Raw genomic sequence first — 19445 nt, 5'->3', positions numbered from 1 at the left:
ATACGTATACATTTATCTATTTTTCAAATTCTTTTCCCATTTAGGTTATTACAGGATATTAAGAGCATTCCCTGTGCTATACGGTAGGTCCTGTTGGTAATCTGTTTTAAGTATAGCAGTGTGTACTTGTCAATTCAAACTCCCAATCTATCCCTCCCTTCAACCCTTCCCCCCTGGTAACCATAAGTTGTTCTCTAAGTCTGTGAGTCTGTTTCTGTTTTATAAGTAAGTTCATTTGTATCTTTTTTTTAGATTCTGCATATAAGTGATATCATATGATATTTATTTTTCTCTGTCTGACTTAACTTCACTTAGTATGATAATCTCCAGGTCTATCTATGTTGCTGCAAATGGCACTATTTCATTCTTTTTAATGGCTGAGTGATATTCCTTTGTATATATGTACCACATCTTCTTTATCCATTCATCTGTCGATGGACACTTAGGTTGCTTCCATGTCTTGGCTATTGTAAATAGTGCTGCGATGAACATTGGGGTGCATGTATCCTTTTGAACCATGTTCCAAAAAACCATGTTTCAAAAAACCATGTTTTTTTCTGGATATATGCCCAGGAGCGGGATTGCTAGATCATATGGTCACTCTATTTTTAGTTGCTTAAGGAGCCTCCATACTGTTCTCCATCGTGACTGCATCAATTTACATTACCACCAACAGTGTAGGAGGGTTCCCTTTTCTTCACCCCCTCTCCAGCATTTATTGTTTGTAGTTTTTTTTTTTTTTTTCGGTACGTGGGCCTCTCACTGTTGTGGCCTCTCCCGTTGCAGAGCACAGGCTCCGGACGCGCAGGCTCAGCAGCCATGGCTCACGGGCCCAGCCGCTCTGCGGCATGTGGGATCTTCCCGGACCGGGCCACGAACCTGGGTCTCCTGCATCGGCAGGCGGACTCTCAACCACTGCACCACCAGGGAAGCCCTGTAGATTTTTTTAATGATGGCCATTCTGACTGGTAACGAGGTGATATCTCATTATAGTTTTGATTTGCATTTCTCTAATAATTAGCAATGTTGAACATCTTTTCATGTGCCTCTTGGCCATCTGTATGTCTTCTCTGGAGAAATGTCTATTTAGGTCTTCTGCCCATTTTTTTTGCGATATGCGGGCCTCTCACTATTGTGGCCTCTCCTGTTGCAGAGCACAGTCTCCGGACGCACAGGCTCAGCGGCCATGGCTCACGGGCCCAGCTGCTCCGCGGCATGTGGGATCTTCCTGGACCGGGGCACGAACCCATGTCCCCTGCATCGGCAGGCGGGCTCTCAACCACTGCGCCACCAGGGAAGCCCCTGCCCATTTTTTTATTGGGTTTTTTTTTTTTTTTTGATATTGAGCTGCATGAGCTGTTTGTAAATTTTGAAGACTAATCCCTTGTAAGTCACGACGTTTGCAAATATTTTCTCCCATTCTGTGGGTTGTCTTTTTGTTTCGTTGATGATTTCCTTTGCTCTGCAAAAGCTTTTGAGTTTAATTAGGTCCCATTTCTTTATGTTTGTTTTTATTTTGTTTATTTTATTATTTTTCTTTATTTTGTTCCTGGTGGGCTTTGACTGAAGGGCACTGACAGCTCCCAATATTATTCCATTTTATGGATGTATCCTCGTTTATTTAACTAATCCTTTATTGTTGAGCTTTTAACTTCTATATCAGTCAAGGTCCAGTTGGGAGACAGAAACCACGACAGTTATTTGAACAGGGAAAAATTAATACCCCCACAAAATAACTACTAAAAGAGGTAAAAGTGGGCTTTAAGAGATCCAAGTATCACAAATTAAAAGAGCAGGTAATTTAAAGTTAGAGCCCCCTTAGAGCCCACTCGTACCTCTTTTAGTAGTTATTTTTTTGGTATTAATTTTTCCCTGTTCAAATAACTAGTGGTTTCTGTCTCCCAACTGGACCTTGACTGATATAGAAGTTAAAAGCTCAACAATAAAAGATTAGTTAAATAAATGAGGATACATCCATATAATGGAATAATATTGGGAGCTGTCAGTGCCCTTCAGTCAAAGCCCACCAGGAACACACTTGTAGCTAAACAAGTTGGATTTGTTACTTTGTAGAAAGGGAGAATACACATCAGGGGAAAACCACAGGATGTTTCAGTAGGAATGTGTTAGAAAGAACCCATTATAGGATTTGAGATTTGGGGGAGGGTTTAAGAAAGAAATTTGGTCTAGATTGTGTGTTGTCAGAATGTGGGGGTAATTCTATGGTTGGACATTTTGCAGTTGCCATAGTGATGTGTTTTTGTCTGTACTTACACAAAGTTATGAAGAGGCCTTTCTTTATTTCATCCTGTCATGATCTCAGAGTAACCTTGTCTAAGGTTGATATTCTGTGAGATTGTTTATGTCCAATAGGAGACTAACATGGCCTTGCTCTGAATGTTAGATTGGTTCTGAACATGAGTTCTTTTTCAGAGCTTTCAGCTATCATGTAAGAAGTCTGCCTACCCTGGGACCACCACATGGAGTGACCACATACTTACATATAGAGAGAGATGGCCCAGAGTTCAAGTCTCCAGCTATTGAAGGCTTCCATCCTGGCTAATAGACAATTGAATGAAGAAGACTTTGAGATGCTGTCAGCCCCAACCATTGTCTGACCACAACTACGTGAGGGACCTGCATGCAGTCAGAACTACCAGCTGAGCCAAGCTGACCTCCAGACTTGTGAGTAAAATAAATAATTACCATTGATTTGAGTTACTATTTGGGGGTGGTTTGTTTTACAGTAATAGATAACTGATACAATGTCGGATAGGCAGTTAGCTCTATAGTTCTGGAGCTCAGGAGAGAGATCAGACATGGTGGTACAGATCAGGAAGTCCTTTAGCAAGGAGAAAGCACTTGAAGTCATAGATGAAGTCATCAGGGAGATAATGTACATTGAGAAGAAAAAAAAGAACCCACAGTGGCACCTTTACAATAACACTGAAGTGATCAGACGAAAGAAGAATTTGCAAGGAGACTGAGAAGGAGTTATCAGATGACGTCCATGAGAGATGAATGTTAAGGAAGTCAAGAATGAGAGTATGAAGAAAGAGGGCATTTTCCACAGAGTCAAATGCTGTGGCGGGAGATCAAGTAAGACAAAGACCGAAAAGTGTTCTTTGGATTGAGCAACAGTGAGTTTACCTTGTTGGAAAAAGTAGTTTCAGGGGGTTTCCCTGGTGGCGCAGTGGTTGAGAGTCCGCCTGCCGATGCAGGGGACACGGGTTCGTGCCCCGGTCCGGGAAGATCCCACATGCCGCGGAGCGGCTGGGCCCGTGAGCCATGGCCGCTGAGCCTGCGTGTCCGGAGCCTGTGCTCTGCAACGGGAGAGGCCACAACTGTGAGAGGCCTGCGTACAGCAAAAAAAAAAAAAAAAAAGTAGTTTCAGGGAAACTAGGGGCTAGGCAGTGATGGGGGCAGAAGCCAGATTGCAGAGATAAGGAGAGAGGAGAAGATCAGAAAGATACCAAATCCTATGCTGTTTTACTGCATCATGCTGACTTCCTGCATACTATTCGTCTGTATATAATTTTTTCTACAATTCAGTAACCCAATAAAACAATCACATCATGTCATGAACCTTACAATTCCACAAAAGCATGGGTATATCATGTCCTGGTATATATTTAGTGTCATACTTTAACCTGCAGTTTCCAGTTATAAATGCATTACTCTGTGTGTTTGTCTGTCATTATAATCACTTTAAATCTCTCATTGTTTATTTCTCTTGAAAGTAAAATAGCTCATCATTTAAAATAGTACTCAGTGTTCATTGCTGCCTTGTAATTACTTCAGAAAAACAATCTCAGTTTACAGGTTATAAACTCCTGAAGCATCTCTGCAGGAGGAATAGCTTACTTTCACCAGAAAAGTCTAGGGAAAATTATTCTAGTTATAGCCTGCTAATTCATTGGCCTGATTGTCAGAGCTCCCATGACAGTTCACTCTCTTGGGAGGCTGGTGTGGGTCTCTGCTTATCCAAGGGGGAGGTCAAGGCCTCCTTGGCAACAGGGAATGAGTTGCAAGGGGGTTGTGGAAAGAAATTCTTTTCAATTCAACCTGTAAGTAGATCTGGACATAATGGCCTCATCTGGCTCCTCTAAGTCTCTCTTTCCCCCTTCTTTTTAAAGGGCAAATCTTATCCCTAACTCTTTCATTATTTGCTTGTGGTTTCTTTGCCAAAGATGCGTGGAGGTAAGCACTATGATGAGGATGGGAGTTAAGGGTTTTTGAATGAAGAGTTTACGTTTCAAAGGACTTGAAATTTATATTTCAAATGTCACTTCCCAATGAGCCTTTACACGTAAACAAAACACGATCAACAGACTTGGAAGGTGAGGAATAGCATGCATGTTTGACTCCTGTTGCATTCCTGGGCTATACTGGCTGTAATATTTTTTTTTTTTTTTTTTTTTTTTTTGCGGTACTCAGGCCTCTCACTGTTGTGGCCTCTCCTGTTGCGGAGCACAGGCTCCGGATGCGCAGGCTCAGCGGCCATGGCTCACGGGCCCAGCCACTCCGCGGCATGTGGGATCTTCCCAGACCGGGGCACGAACCCATGTCCCCTGCATCGGCAGGCGGGCTCTCAACCACTGTGCCCCCAGAGAAGCCCCTGTAACATTTTTTAATAGATTCTATAGTTACCTTGTAAATATCACCATCGAGTATATTATATTTAAAAACATTCTTTTGTTAGGTGTAGAAGTTTAAAAAGTACTATTATTTTTAAAAATCTGGTTTTGGCATTTTTTCATATTTTAGGATATTAGAAGCCTCTAAAATGGAAATTTTGTGGGCAGTTCTCAGCATTTGAGAAGCCCTGCCTGGGGCAATAACTTTGACCCTGTGTGGAAAGGTGTGGAGGATAATTCTGTGAGTGCTCAGAGGGGTTTGAAAAGTTGGAAACGAACACTCGTGCACTGAGCACGTTTTGTTGTGCTTAGCACCATACTAGGGGCTACACATTCTACATTTAATCATGGAGAATTGCCTGGAATGAGGCCTGAGAACACGAAGTCCTGGAGGAGATGATTTGAGCTGTCAGCAGAAGGGAAACTGCAGTATGTGGGACTTAAAAACAGCTTGCATGGGGTATGGGATAAGGGTAGAGGGAAAAAAATCTTGGCAAATTTATTCTGCACAAATACTTGTGTCATCCTCATTTGTGTAGACTTTGTGACTTTTTCCCTGGGTTCATCTGGTTGGCAGATGGATGTAAATGCCTTTTAGCCTCAAAGAAGGCACACAGAAGGCACGTACGAATCTTGGCTGTGTGATAAACAGAAGCTGAGCTTCAGAGAATTTCTGGTATGTGTGCGTGTTTGTGTGCACGCGAGCATGTATGCACGCGTTGGGGCTGAACGTACCACTGGTTTAAATCTGCTTTTCAACTGGGAAGATTTCACGTACTTCTTTAGTGTGGCCCAAGTGAATATAATTTTGGCAATGAAAAGTAGAGCATGTTCCAAAAGTTCTTTTCTTTTGCCATCAGGGATAGCAGTACTTTTATTTATAGTAATTTCAGGTCCCCAAATACCTTCAGCAGTATTAATGGAGCAAACAACAAAAAAAATTAAGCAGCAGATGATTAGATCATGTGTTATTTTATTGAGTACTTTATTTTCTTGCCTTTGGAAAATACAGGCCTTCTTTTCTCAACTGTGGTAATAGGTAATTCTTTTTATTTTAAAACATCTTTATTGGAGTATCATTGCTTTACAATGGTGTGTTAGTTTCTGCTTTATAACAGAGTGAATCAGCTATACATATACATATATCCCCATATCTCCTCCCTTTTGCATCTCCCTCCCACCTTCCCTATCCCCCCTGAACTGATCTCCCTCTGCTATGTGGCTGCTTCCCACTAGCTATCTATTTTACATTTGGTAGTGTATATAAGTCCATGCCACTCTCTCACTTCGTCCCAGCTTATCCTTCCCCCTCCCCATGTCCTCAAGTCCATTCTCTACGTCTGCATCTTTATTCCTGTCCTGCCCCTAGGTGCTTCATAACCATTTTTTTTTAAGATTCCATATATATGTGTTAGCATACAGTATTTACTTTTCTCTTTCTGACTTACTTCACTCTGTATGACAGACTCTAGGTCCATCCACCTCACTACAAATAACTCAATTTCGTTTCTTTTTATGGCAGAGTAATATTCCATTGTATATATGTGCCACTTCTTCTTTATCTATTCATCTGTCAATGGACACTTAGGTTGCTTCCATGTCCTGGCTATTGCTGCTACTTTACCAAATTCATTGATTAGCTCTAGTAGTTTTCTGGTAGAGTCTTTTGGATTCTCTATGTATAGTGTCATGTCATCTGCAAACAGTGACAGTTTTACTTCTTCTTTTCTGATTTGGATTCCTTTTATCTCTTTTTCGTCTCTGATTGTTGTGGCTAAAACTTCTAAAACTATGTTGAATAATAGTGGTGAGAGTGGGCAACTTTGTCTTGTTCCAGATCTTAGTGGACATGGTTTCAATTTTTCACCATTGAGAATGAGGTTGGCTGTGGTTTTGTCATATATGGCCTTTATTATGTTGAGGTAAGTTCCCTCTGTGCCTACTTTCTGGAGGGTTTTTATCATAAATGGGTGTTGAATTTTGTCGAAAGCTTTTCTGCATCTATTGAGATGATCATACGGTTTTTCTCCTTCAATTTGTTAATATGGTGTATCACATTGATTGATTTGCGTATATTGAAGAATCCTTGCATTCCTGGGATAAACCCCACTTGATCATGGTGTATGATCCTTTTAATGTGCTGTTGGATTCTGTTTGTTAATATTTTGTTGAGGATTTTTGCATCTATGTTCATCAGTGATGTTGGCCTGTAGTTTTCTTCCTTTATGACATCTTGGTCTGGTTTTGGTATCAAGGTGATGGTGGCCTCGTAGAATGAGTTTGGGAATGTTCCTGCCTCTGCTATATTTTGGAAGCGTTTGAGAAGGATAGGTCTTAGCTCTCCTCTAAATATGTGATAGAATTGGCCTGTGAAGCCATCTGTTCCTAGGCTTTTGTTTGTTGGAAGATTTTTAATCACAGTCTCAGTTTCAGTGCTTGTGATTGGTCTGTTTATATTTTCTATTTCTTCCTGATATAATTTTTTAATAAGATTTATTTAAAAGGAATATTCTTGCCTGTGCAACAAGAATATGGACAGTACAATTGACCTTGTCTCTTACTCTTGATGATTTAAAGAAAAATACATACATAAGAATCAAATCCTTTGAATTTGTTAATATTTATTATAATGGAAATATACATGGAATGGAAATATACATGAAATGAAGCTATATTGGAAACATACAGCAGTAACTAGAAAAATGTCTATTATTTATTGAGCAACTACTATATACTACATTCTTTCATATACTCATTACCTAATTTATATTCAAAGAATCCTATTAAGGTATGTTTTAGGATCACCATTTGTTCCAGTTTTGTCTCAAAAATATTAGGTAATTACTCCAAGGACTCTGAATAGCAAAGCTGGGAGTTTGAACCTAAGTTCGGCCAACTCTGGAGCTTATATTCTTTCCACTCAAACATGCTGCCCCTTAAAGTCATGCAATTACTGGTAATGACACTCAGTTCTATCACTAGGAAGGCAACTGTGTTTATTAGTCAACACTGTTCATATTCAAAGAACCATTTACTGAACTTCTGCTTTCTTCTAGACATGATGATAAATGATGTGGAATCTAGAGATCAAAGATGAGGTGTCCCTGCCTTCACAGAACCCACAGGTTAGTGGGAAAGTCTGGGAAGAATATTAATGATTATGGTGCAGGATGTTAGACATTATGAGAAATATAACAACAAGCTACTACTAGAGCCTGGGAAAGACCACAGGCTCTGTGTGCATGTGTGGTGTGTGTGGTGTGTTTGACTGAGGTAAGATAAAGGACATTCAAATGGAACAGCATGTGCAAAGTAAAGTGATGGAGAACATATGGCTTATATGAAAAACTGCAAATTGTTTGGTTTACCTGGAACATAGTGGTAATGGGTGGCAGAGTGATGGGAAATGAGAATAAAAGGTTTTGAGAGGGACATCCCTGGTCCAGTGGCTAAGACTTTGCGTTTCCATTGCAGGGGGGCACAGGTTTGATCCCTGGTAGGGGAACTAAGATCCCACATGCTGCATGGCCAAAAAAAAAGCCTTTGAGAATGGTGAAATCAAGGATTTTACTTTTTGTATGGCCATAAACTTTCAAAATTGTCTTGATAAGATAAATATTTTCCTTCCTATCTTTTGAAGACACACTGTACTATCATAGTATTTTCCCAAAGAGGAAATGCAATTAGCACACAAGTATATGGGAAAAATAGTCTTATTGGTAATCAAAGTAAAGAAAAATATTAACCCAACCAAAGGATGAAACTAATAAAAATATCCAGTATTGATAAGGATAAGATGAGCTAGGCATATTTGTATTTTGCTGATTGTTCTATAAACTGGTCCAACACTTTTGTAAAGTTAAATATATATTAAGGTATTTTAAATGTTTATGCCCTTTGAATCAATGGCACTAGTTTTGGAACTCTGTAATAAGAGAGCTATAAATATTTATTGCAAGTTTCTTTAATGGTGAATCATTAGAATCAGCCTAAGTCGCCAGAGTACATCCCTTTGATGCAACTTAAGGTACCATTAAAAATTATGTTTATGAATAGCATATAAAATGCATTTAACACAATTCTAGCTAAAAAAGTAGGATACTGAAATTGTATATATACATATATATATACATACACACACGTATATATCCCTTCTCCCACTCCCCTACACCATATAAAACTATGCATTTTGTGTATATATATATATATATATACACACACACACACACACACACACACACACACACATTTGTATCCCCTGTCTTCCACTCCCCTAACACCCAATAAAAGTATACATTAAAAAAGAAACTGGAAATAAATCCACAGAATGTTAATGGTGGTAGTTGGGTTTTAGTGATAGGACTATGGGGAATTTTTTCTTTTTACTTTTTTTTTTCTTTTTACTTTTATGCATTTTCCATATATTCTTTAATGCTTGTTTAACTGTCAGAAATAGTACTAAATATTTTGTTAATGAATAGGAAAAGATGCTTGTAGAGTCCAGTTTTATTTTTTTGTTTCCTGTTGTGTGGTAAACTATTCTCAGATAGACCTGGCCCGCAAGGGGATAATTCCTTTAAAAAATTCCCAGTATTGGCAAACTTTCTCTTGGAATAGCTCTGCTGAACTCAAATGAGATCTTTTCTCCCTAAGCTACTTGCCCTTCTGTTTTTCTGGAAAGATGGAATTCATGAAAAATTACAATCTACAGTCTACAAATTGCTATGTACTACAGGGTCTATTAAAGAATATGACATTTTATTTTGAGAACTATATCTCCCAGGCTACAATGCCCCATAGCTAGTCTCACATCAAATGCAACCTTCCTGAACAGTCGTTTTCTCAAAGCTCCTGTCTCTTTAGAAAGTAAGTTGTTAGGGAAAGCAGAAAGTAATTTGTTAGGGAGAGCAGGTGGCTCTGAAAACATCAGCCATCCACACACTCTACCTCTTTGAGAATAGTGAATCTGAACAAGTGTCTCCTTGTCAAAGATGAACAATCACAAAAGACATTAATGAAGCCCATAAAAATAAGAGCAGGGTGTAAGAAAACATGACCATTATGAAATAGCACAAAGCTATGAGGAAAGAACAAGCCGGATGAGAAGATACCAAGTGAGACTGAAAGAGATGGGAGAGATAGTAAAGACTGACAAGGAACTAAAGTAATGCAAAAACAATAAAACATTCATGCCAAGGGAGTAAAGAGTCAATGATGCATATACACACATGGAAAACAAACTTGAGAAATTTTTGCAGAACATAGAATAAAAGGACAAGAAGATGGAAAAGGAAAAGGTCATGGATATAGAGGGCAAAGAATGGAGTTTAAGCTAAAGCTAAGAACTTTAAGTACTCCTAAGGAACCAACAAAGATAATATAAACAGAATAAATATTAAAAATATAATGGAATAAAATGACTGTGTTGAAAGAAGTCAAAGTATGTAGATTGAGAAGGCTCACAGATTCTAGTAAAAAGCATTCAGAACAACCCCCCCCAAAGAAATACTGCAAAGTCCCTTCTTACAAATACATTAATTATTAGGATTTAAAAAATAAGTGCTCAGGAAGTAGAAAAAATTTGCCAATAAAGGAACTAAAATTAAACTCTTTCTTATGTAACTCTAAATTCCAGAAGAACTTGGAGATATATCTGCAAGCTTTGCAAGAGGCTGGATTAAGATGTGGATATTCGGGACTTTCCTGGTGGCACAGTGGGTAAGAATCCACCTGCCAGTGCAGGGGACACGGGTTCGACCCCCGATCCAGGAGGATCCCATATGCCGCGGAGCAACTAAGCCCGTGCGCCACAACTACTGAGCCTGCGCTTTGGAGCCCCCGAGCCACAACTGCTGAGGCCCGCGTGCCTAGAGCCCGAGCTCTGCAAAAAGAGAAGCCACCACAATGAGAAGCCCAGCAATGAGAAGCCCACGCACCGCAATGAAGGGTAGCCCCCCACTCACCGCAACTAGAGAAAGTGCACGTGCAGCAATGAATACCCAATACAGCCAAAAAAAAATTTTTTTAAGTAGATATTCAAAATTAGGTAAGCACACTTTCATTGACAAAGATGTACTTTTAGAAGTTCTCTACCCCTATATACTTTTCTGCAAAATATAAGATAAAATATAAATAAAATGGGCTTGACAGTATACATTAATCACTGACAGATGATTCAAAAACATAATTTAATAACAAGAATGTTAGCATTTAAAAGATGTGTAGAATTTTTCCTTATCCAATTTGCTCAACAAATTTGTGGATCCATAATAACTTGATATATTTTGTTGCTTAAAGGGGAAGCTTGGCCTTACCTTTTCTGTTTTTGCTCTTTTCATGGTACAGGAAATATATTTTTGCTAACCAGTTATTCACTTCATGTTTAAAGTGGCCTTTGTTGCCCTTTTGTATGGCTGTTGTGTTAGGTCAAAGGTAGTTTCCTGCCACATGCCTAGGCCACTTTTATTTATTTATTTATTTGCGGTATGCGGGCCTCTTACTGTTGTGGCCTCTCCCGTTGGGGAGCACAGGCTCCGGACGCGCAGGCTCAGCGGCCATGGCTCACGGGCCTAACCGCTCCACGGCATGTGGGATCTTCCCGGACCGGGGCACGAACCCGTGTCCCCTGCATCGGCAGGCGGACTCTCAACCACTGCGCCACCAGGGAAGCCCTTAGGCCACTTTTAAATGATGTGGCACTGCCCTCAGTTCCTACTGTGGGGACCACATGCTTTGTCTTACTCGGGTGCAGCCAAAATTGGACCATGGTGGGCACCTGACCCATGACAACCAAATTATAGGTGATTAAAAGAATGGGAGCTGAGTCAGACTGTCTAGGTCCTAATCTAAGGTTTGCCACTTGACTTTGATCTTCATTTTCTTCTTTCATAAAATGAGCTTAATGATTATTCCTATTTGATTTGTTTGAAGTAAGGATTTAGAGTTAAACCATATGCTGTTTGGTACATGATACCTAATCCTGTTGCATGTTATTGTTATTATTATTATTTGAAAAGATGGGGTAAGTCAATCAAATTCTCTCTCCTCTTTTGAATTTGATTTGGGAAAATCAGAATCAGGCAGCTAGCAATGGGAATAAGAGTTTAAAACATGCATAGAGAGGAGCTATGAGATAGAGTTGCCAGAGGTGATGGCAATCTGGAGTTCGCAGATAGGGGAAACTAGATTAAGCGGATTGTGTCTTTAGGCAAATCTGATATAAACCCAGACAGAGTCACATCACCTCACTGAATGCGTGCCCTACAACAGTTGTTTTTAGCACATATACATTCACCCCTTAGAGACAGTTTCTCTCTTCTATGACTGCTGGACCTTTCAGCTTCACTAAATAGGGTAACTCCCTGTTACGGACTGAATGTTTGTATTCCCAGAAAATTCATATGCTGAAATCCTCATAATGTGATGATATTAGGAGGTGGGTGGGAGGGCCTTTGGATGGTGATTAGATCATCAGGGTAGAACCCTCATGAATGGGATTACTGCCCTTATAAAAGAGACTACAGAGAGGTCTCAAGTCCTCTTTCTGCCAGGTGAGAATAAAATGGGAAGACTGCAGTATGCAACTAGGAGAGGGCTCTCATCAGAACCCAACCATGTTGACACCCGAGCGAACTATGAGAAATAAATTTAGCCTCCAGAACTGTGAGAAATAAATTTCTGTTGTTTAAGCCACCCAGTCTGTGGTACTTTGTTATAGTGGCCTGAACAGACTAAGATACTCTCATTATACAGGGAAATCTGCCAGAGTTAAAGGTAAGAAAAGGGAACCTGGGATCCAGAATAGGGTTGAAGTGATCTTCCATTCTTCCTTTGATGTCTAGTCTGCCTTCTGTCTCTGCCAAGCAACAGAATAAAGACTAAGCTTCTACCCATAGCAGGCAAGGCCTGCCCTGATGTGAGGATGGGCCAGCTTAAAGGAGCCTTACTAAGTGCATTTGGTAAAGAAATTTGTGTACATTTCAATTAGTAACATATCTAACTTGTTTGGACTTGTACAATTTCTAAGAATAATTATGAAAAATGAGGTCATTCAAAAGGCTCATTTTCTAAGATTTCAGTATATAATTAGCAATGTGGTATGGAATAAATAAAATGGCACAGTTTGGGGGTTGGTGCCTTGTATATTTCTGTCCCAGATCTTTCCAGTGCGTTTAATTCTTTCAATAATAAAGAATACAGCAACGTGTGGATCTTTGAATCTATGGTATATAGTAACTGTCAGCCTAGAGCAGTGGTTCTCAACCAGGGATGTTTTTTGTCTCTTGCAGACATTTGTCAATGTCTGGAGAGTTTTGGTTGTCATAACTTGGGGGCTTGCGACTGGCATCTAGTGGGCAGAGGCCAGGGATGTTGCTAAATATCCTACAATTTAGAGGATGATCCCCCCACAAAGAGAATTATTTTGTCAAATATGTCAATAGGGCCAATATTGAGAAACTCTGCCCTAAAAAAAGAAGTCTAGAACTTCTATTGAATGTTCTTTTATTCAATCAACTAATGAGAAGAAATATGGGGGAGACAAGCAAAAACATCAGCAGCCCTCCGTGGCGTTCAGAGTTCCTCAGGTCTGGAGCATTTCAGATGTTTGCTGTTTACCAATGATGACCAATTTGTTTATTTTCTAAAGTTCAGAGATTTCACAGGGACATATTATTAAACTGCCTCTTATTTTCTCTTTTCACAAGCCTATTTTAATGGCCTAGTATTGACATGTCTGGCATAGAGATCTTATTGTTCTGAGTGCTGGATCTATTTTCACTTAACTCAAGATTTTCCTAGTCAATACATCCTTTGACCTGAAAATTCAAGAAGTATAAATCCTACCCATGGTTCTGCCCTGTCTCTGTCCCCAGTTGGCAGGTCTTCTACAAGCTCTTCAGTGTACTTTGGATACAGTACCTCCTATCAGTTTCATAATTAGAACACTTTATTCCTCTGAACTGTTTAATTTTTTAAGTTAATCTCTCTGGTTAGTCATAAACATTCAATTCTGAATTATTCTTCTAGTGTCAGAATAGAAGTCTAAATTATTACAGTATTAGAAGACTAATCAAGATCACCAAGAAAACCTCATGAATATCCCACTGTGCCTTACCTAGCATCTGATAGGATCAGATATATCTTGAAAATTTGCCTGACAAACATGTTGACATATAGTTTTATTAACAAATCCTAGAAAGTCAGTGGAAAAATCCCTTCTATTCTAAGTTGTTCAGGCCACATTCTTGGATATAGGGGATTCTGCATAAACATCTTCATAACTGGAAAAGTATAAGAGAATGAGTATTCCATTAATAAGGAATTCCTGATTTTTAAAAAATATAGTCTAGCACAGAAATTACTACTTAGTAATTTTTTAAAACATCTTTAAAACATCTTTATTGGAGTATAATTGCTTTACAGTTAGTTTCTGCTGTATAACAAAATGAATCAGCTATATTCATACATATATCCCCATAGCCCCTCCCTCTTGCATCTCCCTCCCTGTGGTCCTCCTTATCCCAGCCCTCTAGGTGGTCGCAAAGCACCAAGCTGATCTCCCTGTTCTCCCTGTGCTATGCGGCTGCTTCCCAATAGCTAGCTATTTTACATTTGGTAGTGTATATAAATCCATGCCACTCTCTCACTTTATCCCAGCTTACCCTTCCCGCTCTCTGTGTCCTCAAGTCCATTCTCTACGTCTGTGTCTTTATTCCTGTCCTGCTCCTAGGTTCATCAGAACCACTTTTTTTTTTTTTTTTTTTTTTTTTTTTAGATTCCATATATATGTGTTAGCATACGGTATTTGTTTTTCTCTTTCTCACTTACTTCATTCTGTATAGCTCGGGGGTAGAACATTTGACTATCTAGTAAATTTTGAAGGGAAATCTGAGGGAAATTTTTTGAATTGCTATAATTTTCAGAGTTTTCTCCTGAAGTAATGTAGATGATGATCATGTCCCCCATTCTAGAGAACTTACTGTGGTCCCAACTTAAATGCAGCTTCTCAGACAGTCCCTTCCTGGTCTCCTATTTAAAACATATGCCTTAAGCCCCACACCCCATCACCTGCCTATACAAGACCAATATTTATCTATCCTATTACTCTGATTTTCTATCTAAAAGGATCTTATTTTCTCGTACACTAATCTATCATTCCTTGTACACTATAATGTCTGCTTTCATCTCATGAGTAATTAAAGCCTGGAAGCCTGGGAGTTATTTTTGAATCTTCCTTTTCCTTGCTTTTTCCTACAATTCTTTAAATTCACCAGCTAGTCTTGACTATTCTAAGTCCAAATATGTCTTGAAGTCATCTGACTCTCCCAGCGTTCACTGCTGTCATTGTAGTCCAGGGCCCCCATCGACGCTCACTGCACTATAGCAGTCTCCTGTCTGTTGTCCCACTTTACTGCATCCCCATCTCTAACCTATCTGCACAAAGGAGCCGGAAAGAGTTAAATAAAAATACCAACTGTGTTGTTCACTATGCCATTTTACTATTCCAGGCCCTGTTATATGTGGGTTCTCAATAGTATTGGCTGAATGAAGGCACAGACAGAAATAAATGAGCAGAGAGAATGAATTGACAGAAAATCTCCTTCTGTCTCATCTTACAGAGGGGGCTAGTGACACTTGAGCTACTACATGTAGTAGTGACACAGAGCTACTACATGTCAGGTTTGGGACTAAAACCCAATTTTTCTAAGAATGGTCAAGGGTTTCTCTATAGAATACACAGTCATATCTCCTCATTACTTTTTTTTTTTTTTGCGGTACGCGGGCCTCTCACTGCTGTGGCCTCTCCCGTTGCGGAGCACAGGCTCCGGACGCGCAGGCCCAGCGGCCATGGCTCACCGGCCCAGCCACTCCGCGGGATGTGGGATCTTCCTGGACCGGGGCACAAACCCGCGTCCCCTGCATCGGCAGGTGGACTCTCAACCACTGCGCCACCAGGGAAGCCCCCTCCTCATTCCTTTTTACTCTTAATGAATTAGTTGCATTTTATTTCACTTTACTGCACAATCATTGTTCATCTGGATTGGAAAATTGATACCCATTTTCTGTAAAAATCATTAAATTACTGAGGAACATAAAGGAGTTAAGAAGCAATTCATAATCCCTCTGAGCATGTAATTTTTACTTTCATCTTTATGCTTTTCTTCTTCATTGTTATCTTTTGCCATAAGTATGCATTTATTTTTATAGTCAGGAAATATAGAGTTATATCAATGTGTTAAGAATTTCATTCATGGGAAATAACTGCTGGTGATATTTTAATGTAATTTATTCTAATGTTTTGTGGGTTTGTTTGCAATTTCTGGGATATGAATTTACATAATGCACAGAAAGATATTTTAAAGAATGCTAACCATAAGTTTAAGAAAGTAGGATTCATAATTTTAAATGTGGTCCACACAATTAATAAATATAGCTTAGCATACTACTTCTAATCCCTTGAATTTTTATAGCAACTGACTTTGACTGCAAAATGTTCACAGTCTTAGAAACCTTATTATTCCTTAGAAAAATCCTTTGAGAAAGGGAAAATAAATTTTGTAGACTTTTTATTAGGTAATGATAGCAATAGCATAACTCTACCTATGTATCTATATATATTTTTAGAAGCCACATTAATATATAAAAAATATTTGACATTTTCCCAAGGATTTTCTCTGCAGAAATTGTTTTTGGATATATGTATAAAGACTTGAAGTAATTTATAAGCTTCTTCTCTGGTCTCCACGTATGCTGGCAGACTTACTCATGTAAAATATATGCTTGAAATTTACTATAATATTTGTTATTAAAATAAGCAGTCTTATCTAATATGTAGAGGAATAAATTAAAGGAATTTTAACACCAAAGTTATCTTTTCTTAATTAAACAAGGATTGTATTTATTTTAAAATTACATGTCATACTCAAGCTGCCCTCAAATGTAATTTAATTTTCTATTATCTACATTTTAAACTAGCTATTTTTTTTCATTGTTCATCTTTCTTAGTTCTTTAGGCACTATCCACCCCTTCCCCAACTCTAGCAACCAAATTAATTGCATTTTGCATCAAACTAATTTAAAATAGACCAAAGAACCAATTCCATAGGCCAATTTGCAAAAGCATTATGCACCTACATATACAATCAGAAAATGCATTTCTGATAAAATGCATTAAAAATAATATAATATAAATTAATATAATTTTAAAAAATTAAGTGCTTAGCATAATGCCCAGCACAGAAAAAGCACTTGGTACATGTATGTCAATGTCTTTGTAATTGTCATTTTTATTGATGATGTGTATTGGTACTACTAAAGGTTAATGGGATGCCTGTATTATGCATGATAATATTACAGTTAGGGTGACTATATGTCATAGCTGGCCTGGGAAAACCATGGTTTGTGTCCATTGTCCCAGTGTCCTTTACAGCTTAATATTTTAGCACTCTCAAAAGTGTCCTGATTTGGATGATCAATCGCATGGTCACTGATGTATAGTACAAAAGTAACCGTGATGAGAAGGCCCCAGTACAGTCATCACTCATCTCTTGATTTGGGCTTAACTGTATTCAGGTCTAGTGAGAGGGTGACTGGCCTGAATGACAAGACACTTTCCAAATGTGGGAAAGTATATTTAACATTAATAAACTCATTCCAGTGCCTATCTCCTCTTATGTTTTGTAAATGAAGAATCAGACAACATTTAAGAAACTGAGACCACAAGCCTTTACCTCACCTCACCCTTCCTGTCAGAGTTGTTTTTAGTTGGGATTTGGTTTTGGATGAAAATTTAAATAAATTTCTTAGACATGCCCATCTTTTCATTTGGCAGACAAGATGGACTAGAATTGGGGTGGTCATAATCATGTTTGTGGTTGTGGCACAAACCAGTGACACTTGAGTGGCAGTCTTTCCCATACCAGCTACTTGTGATTTATTTTGGGGTTGTAGGCACTACTTCCATTCTTGATTTTTTTTTTTTTCCTTCAGGGGTTATCCAATCTGTCAACTTAAAAATAGCTATGTAGTCATATACATGTAGTCTGATTGCCGCCCTCCAGTTTGATCTATGTATTGCCTCTGTGGTTTGTCGATACACCTCAGTAGGTCTTATAACTTGAAATTGTGCTTTACTATGTGTCTTACATCTTTATGACAATGTCAAATGGATGTACCATGTCAAAGACAGTCTTCTGCACTGTCCTCTATTAGAGAAAGTTCAGTGATGGCTCCAGAATCTCCTGGATTTAGTTCTGGCTGCACAATTCATGAGGCTTAGTGCAAATTGAAAATGTAGAGCCTCATGTTAAAAAATTATTAGGAATTTCAAGGTGGCAACAGCAGAACGTTAAGTCAAGAATGGGGCCCTTCTATTCGTGAGATCCCGTGCAACTGCATAGATATTGTACCATGCAGTTAGCCCTTTCATCTTTCAGTCTCCATTTTCCTTCCAACTGACAATTACGGGCCACTCATTATGTATGAGGCACTATGCTTGTTATTTAATATAAAAATAAACTAATTTTTAGATTCTAATATTCCTGCTTTTAGATTTTGATGATTAAGACCCTCATCAGATAGATAAAATAGCACACAAATTGTGGCTATATTTTTGTCGCCTTCAGATCAAACACTTAGCTGTAATTTCCTATTCATCAGTCCTAAGTTGCAGTTCCTCTCCTCCAGATTCTTATGATCTATGTACTAACTATAGGATCCCAGCAGTCCCCGTCTCCCTGTATCTCTAACCATCCCACACATTGCCTGTTCTATTCCTACAGAGAGATTTATTCATGGCTAGGTAATAGATCATGCTATTAAGGTGTTAGTTGAAATGGGTTTAAAGCAGGGGTTTAAACTCAGATGTCTCCAGGGGTTGGGCAGATAATATGGAATGTTCTTTTTCTGTTGTCAATTTCATTTTTAAAAAGACTCAATATAGGCAGAAAAAAATAACTTCAGCCCAAAGTTAACTTAAGAGTTGTCAGTTTCCAATTTTTCTTTTCAGTCAGATTTACTGGAATATAATTCATATGTAATCAGTTCACTCTTTTAAGTGCATAGTTCTATGAGTTTTGACGAACACCTACATTTGTGTAACAACCACCACAGGCAAGATATAGAATCCCCCAAAATTCCCTTGTGCCTTTTTGTAGTCAATTCCTCCAGCTCCTGAGAACCACTGGTATGTTTTTTTGTCTCTGTAGTTTTGCCTTTTCCAGAATGTCATATAAATGGAACCCTACAGTATGAACCCTTTGGAAACCGACGTCTTTCACTTAGCATAAACATTTGAGATTTATCCATGTTGTATTTGGGTTGTTTCTACCTAATTTTCAAAGATATGTTTCCTACCTTCCTTCCCTCCCTTCTTCCCGTCTTCTATTCTTCCTTTTCTCTTTCCTTCTTACTTTCCCTCTCTCCTTTTGGGTATCAATTGTACAAAAGTAAATTAATCTTGGTATTTGTTTCATAACACACTATTATTATTGGCCCATGCATAGCTTTTATTTTAATAATTTTGAGATAAAATTGATATACAATAAACTGGACATACTCAAGTATACAACCTGAAAACTTAGATAGATAGAAACTATCACTATCACTGTCACTGTATTTTCTAGAAAATTTTGTAAATTAAATAATACAGCATGTACTTTTTTCTGTCAAGCTTCTTTCACTCAGCATGATTATTTTGAGATTCATGTATGTTGTTGTATGTATAAATAGTTCATTCCTTAGTATTATCAAGTAGCATTCCATTGTATGGCTGTATCACAATGTGTCTATTAACTTGTTGATAGAGAT

This window comes from Lagenorhynchus albirostris, chromosome 7 (assembly GCF_949774975.1).
Source record: "Lagenorhynchus albirostris chromosome 7, mLagAlb1.1, whole genome shotgun sequence".
NCBI lineage: Eukaryota > Metazoa > Chordata > Mammalia > Artiodactyla > Delphinidae > Lagenorhynchus > Lagenorhynchus albirostris.
The sequence above is the reverse complement of the archived record's forward strand: the minus strand, read 5'-3'. Positions refer to the sequence as shown.